We start from the raw sequence: 5,579 nt of genomic DNA, 5'->3' as shown, positions 1-5,579 counted from the left end.
TTGGTTTTCAAGAAGCATTTAATCTTATGTATAAAAATCAATTTGTGTTTGTTTGTAGGTTTGTTTGTTTGTTTGTGTGTTCCTTATAGACTCATAAACGGGTCAACAGATTTTTTTGAAATTTTCACAGATGGTGCATAGTGATCCCGTGGTGAAAATAGGGTACAACATTTTTTGATATCTGAAGGGGGGGACGGACCCTTCCCCTTACCCTAATTTTCAGAAACGCCAGATCTCGATTTAAGCGAAATTTTGTGTACTGTCATATAGTACCCTAAAAATAAAAAATTTGGTATCCAAATTTCGGATGGGGTACCTAGGGGGGATGTCCCACCCTAAAACCTACCAAACATATATTTACACCAATCACGACAATATGGGACTCAAATGAAAGGTATTTAGGATAAAAAAACGTATCTGATATGCAATTGTCGGACCAAGTTCTAGGGGGACCACCCCAAGCCCCAAAACATCCCTAAATCGGACATATTTACCGACCATGGCAATATGGGACTCAAATGAAAGGTATTTGCGAGTAGAATATGAATCTGATATCCAAGTGTGGGACCACATTTCTGGGGTCCACCCCTTCCCCAAAACCCAAATTTACGACCATAGCCATATGGGGCTCAAATGGAAGGTCTTTGGGAGTAAAACACAAATCTGATATCAGTATTTGGGAAAAGTGTCTATGGAGCCACGCCACCCCCAATACCACCCATCCCCCAAATCGGACATATTTACCGATCACGGCAATATGGGACTCAAATGAATGGTATTTGATAGTAGAATACGAATCTGATATCCAAATGTGGGACCACGTTTCTGGGGGTCCACCCCTTCCCCAAAAAACCCCCCAAACAGGACTTATTTACTGACCATGGAATATGGGGCTTAAATAAAAGGTATTTGAGTGAAGAATTAGAATCTGATATCCAAATATGAGACCAAGTGTTTGGGGGCCGCCTCTCCCCAAAAACCTCCCTCAAAGGCGACACATATACGACCATAGCCACATGGTGCTAATGAAAGGACTTTGAGAGTAAAGCACAAATCTGATATCAATATTCGGAAAAGTGTCCATGGGGCCACCCCAACCCCACAACACCACCCAAATAGTATTTTCTGACTTTTGCAATATGAGGCTCAAATAAGAGGGTCTTTAGAGTGGAACACGAACCCGATATATATTTTCAATGCCAACTCACTGAGTGGCCGCCCATCTCCGAAAACACCCCCCAAGCCGGTCACGTTTGCCGACTGTGGAAATATGGGGCTCAAATTAAAGGTATTTGGGAGTAGACCACGTATCTGATATCAAAATTAGGGACCAACTGTCTAGGGGACGTCCCACCACCATAATAACCCCCAAATAGGGCGTATTTGCTCACCAAGACAATTCGTGTCTTAAAGAGAGTGGAACTAAATATTCATAGTTTTTAGGGCCAATACCCCGAACCGGACGTATTTGCTGACTTTTGCAATAAGGAGTTGAAATGAGATTAGAAAACGAATTTCATATCCAATTTTGAGGCCAATGGCGTACAAATAAATGATAATAAAATTTTTCTGATATATTTATGTTTTTGGGGGACCACCCCAATCCCCAAAACACCCCTAAATCAGGCATATTTACCTACAATGTCAATGTGGAGCTTAAATGAAAGGTATTGGGGGGGTAGAGCATGAATTGATACCCATTTTCGGAACCAATTTTCTGGGGGTCTACCCCTTTCCCAAAATACCCCACAAACAGCAATTTTTTAGAGACTATCACAATATGGGGCTCAAATAAAGGTATTTGGGAGTAGAATACGAGTTTGATATCCATATGTAGGACCATGTAAAGGGTGATTTTTTTGAGGTTAGGATTTTCATGCATTAGTATTTGACAGATCACGTGGGATTTCAGAAATGGTGTCAAAGAGAAAGATGGTCAGTATGCTTTGACATTTCATCATGAATAGACTTACTAACGAGCAACGCTTGCAAATCATTGAATTTTATTACCAAAATCAGTGTTCGGTTCGAAATGTGTTCATTCACCGTAACGTTGCGTCCAACAGCATCTTTGAAAAAATACGGTCCAATGATTCCACCAGCGTACAAACCACACCAAACAGTGCATTTTTCGGGATGCATGGGCAGTTCTTGAACGGCTTCTGGTTGCTCTTCACTCCAAATGCGGCAATTTTGCTTATTTACGTAGCCATTCAACCAGAAATGAGCCTCATCGCTGAACAAAATTTGTCAAAATTTGAACACATTTCGAACCGAACACTGATTTTGGTAATAAAATTCAATGATTTGCAAGCGTTGCTCGTTAGTAAGTCTATTCATGATGAAATGTCAAAGCATACTGAGCATCTTTCTCTTTGACACCATGTCTGAAATCCCACGTGATCTGTCAAATACTAATGCATGAAAATCCTAACCTCAAAAAAATCACCCTATATTTAGGGCATCACTCCTTTCCCAAAACACCCCCAAAGGGAAAAAATTTTTCGACCATGCCAATATGTGGCTCAAATGAAAGGTATTTGAGATTAGAAAACGAATTTGATAACGTATTTTGGGCCATGTGTTTGGGTGACGCCTCATCCTGTAAATTCCCCTTAAGCCAATGGCAATATGGGGTTTAAATTAATGGTATTTGGGAGAAGAGCACGATGCTAATATTTTTTTAGGGCCAAGTATCTGGGGGACCACCTCTCCCCCGAAACCACCACTCTATTAGACATCATGAGAATACCGGGCTGAAATTAAGTATTTTAAGAATTGAGTACACATTACATCCAAACTTAAATTCGTAGACCAATAAATATCATATGGGATTCAGATAAAGGCACTCATATTGTTAAACTGTTAGTCAAGTTAGCATGGTATATCACTAAAAGATCTTTAATTGTCCAAATAAATATTCCAAGGAAACTTTTGTTCCATATAAAGTAAAAGAAGGAGCAGCGGAGCGGGCCCGGGTCAGCTAGTATGAAATATATATGTTGCGGGCCGTTTTTCTTAACGATGCATTAAGAATTTTAAAAGCGTCTGGGTGCCTTCAAGATTTCTTATTATTCAACAACAGTAGTTCAAAATAAAATTAAATTTGATCTTCCCAGTCTTATACCTATCTACACTAAGCACTAAATTTCCTGACCGTTCACTATTTAATAAACCGCAAGTACTTTTTCTCCATAGCATTAAGCAGAAAATTAGTTGCGTAGAATAAGCCAATAAAGGCACAATAAAGTTTCAAAAGCGGTGGACATAATCCAAATTTAAATGTAAAAATTTTCCAAGTTTCTTGACGGTTCGGAAGACCATGTACAATTTCTACGTGGATTTTACTAGAATGGACTATATGAGTTAGAGCTCCCAAAAATCAGGTAAAAAAAAAATAAAACAGAAAAAAACAGTATTTAAGTTTTCAGATTGTAAAGGTTTCAGTTTTATTGCGGAGAGCGGCAGCTTACCAGTTGCGAGGTTAAGGCACAAGTAAATTTATAAATTACAAAAGTAAGTAGACATGACAGTTTAGTACATACAACAACGATTCTGTTGATTACAAGAAGAAAGAGACAAATAGTCCTGTTTTAGAGTTGAGTAAAAACTTTCTCTGACTGATAGGGAAAAACTTTAAGGTGACCGCTTTCAAGATATTTGAAAAATATAAAATTTGATTTAATCCACAGTACTAAATCTTGTGTAAAGTGTTATAAAAGATAATTTATTTCAAAGACTTTAAGTAATTTATATAATCCAATGCGACTAACGTAATTCCTAAAAATTCAAATATCTTAAATTAAATTTGAGGTAAATGTTTAATAAAAAGTTGTTGACAGGAGTTCAACAATGCTCCATATAATGGATCATCCCAAAAATTTTTCTTTTAATTGTTGATAACTGGGGATAGAGCCTAAACACCAAAATCCACCACGTGCGCGAAGTCCACCTTTAAAACGCAAATGTAAAATTTATTCATGCACATAATAGAAAAAAAATTAACTTTCAACGGGGCTCGAACTCGCGACGCCACAATCGCCACACTGGAAAACTAACCTCCGGCCCAAGTACAAACTACAATTATTTATAAAATCAACAAAATGTTACATATAAAGCAAGCAGAAACAAGAAAGAGCGTGCTAAGTTCGGCCGGGCCGAATCTTAAGTACCCCGAAATGTGCATCTGAGACCCCATAACGCATATATATTTTTGATCGTCATGTCATTTTAAGTCGATCTAGCTATGTCCGTCTATCTATCGAAAGCATGCTTACTTTCGAAGGAGTAAAGCTAACCGCTTTAAATTTTGCACAAATACTTCTTATTAGTGCAGGTCGGTTGGCCTTTTAAATGGGCCAAATCAGTCTATGTTATGGTATAGCTGCCATATAAAACGATATCGGATCTTGATTTCTTGAGCCTCTAGAGGGCGCAATTTTTATCCGATTTAGCTGAATTTGTGCTTCAAGTGTTTTATTTGGACTTTCAACAAATGTGCCAAGTACAATAAAAATCGATCTATAACCTCCCATATAAACCAATCTCAGGTCTTGATTGCTTGAGCAGCTAGAGGACGCACTTTTGAATGTGCCGATGTGGCTAAAACTGTGAACGAAGGGTTTTGGTTTGACCATTAATAACATCATGGTTCATAACCTGATTGGTTGTGAACCGATTTGGTGGTATCTTGTATCTCCTGCCGAAAAGAACCACATCTGTCTTTCACTGATTTATGACTACACCACGTTCGGAAACCCATTTCGCAGTCGCACGTAGAGCTTTGTTATATGGTAATCTTAATTCCATATTTTTTGTTATGGATCGCATTTGTCGAGTTCTTTTGCCGGCATCTCTTCTTAGGCAAAAAAGGATATAAGAAAAGATTTGCTCTGCTATTAGCGCGATATCAAGATATAGTCCACTACGGACCACAATTCAGTTAAATGTTGGAGACCTGTGTAAAATGTCAGCCAATTCGAGAGATCGATTTATATGGGAGCTGTATCGGGCTATAGACCGATTCAGACCATAATAAACACGTATGTTGATGGTCATGAGAGGATCCGTCGTACAGGCAAATCGGATAATAATTGCGACCTCTAGAGGCTCAAGAAGTCAAGATTCCAGATCGGTTTATATGGCAGCTATATCAGGTTATGAACCGATTTGAACCTTATTTCACACAGTTGTTGAAAGTAAAAATAAAATACGTCATGCAAAATTTTAGCCAAATCAGATAGTAATTGAGGCCTTTAGAAGCTCAAGAAGACAAGTCCCCAGATCTGTTTATATGATAGCTATATCAGGTCATGAACCGATTTGAACCATACTTGGCACAGTTGTGGGATATCATAACAAAACACGTCGTGCAAAATTTCATTCCAATCGGATAAGAATTGCGCACTCTAGAGGCTCAAGAAGTCAAGACCCAAGATCGGTTTATATGGCAGCTATATCAAAACATGGACCGATATGGCCCATTTAAAATACCAACCGACCTACACTTATAAGAAGTATTTGTGCAAAATTTCAAGCGGCTAGCTTTACTCCTTCGGAAGTTGGAGGACGACAGACGG

Source organism: Stomoxys calcitrans, chromosome 1 (assembly GCF_963082655.1).
Source record: "Stomoxys calcitrans chromosome 1, idStoCalc2.1, whole genome shotgun sequence".
Taxonomy (NCBI): Eukaryota; Metazoa; Arthropoda; class Insecta; order Diptera; family Muscidae; genus Stomoxys; species Stomoxys calcitrans.
This window is presented reverse-complemented; position numbering follows the sequence as displayed.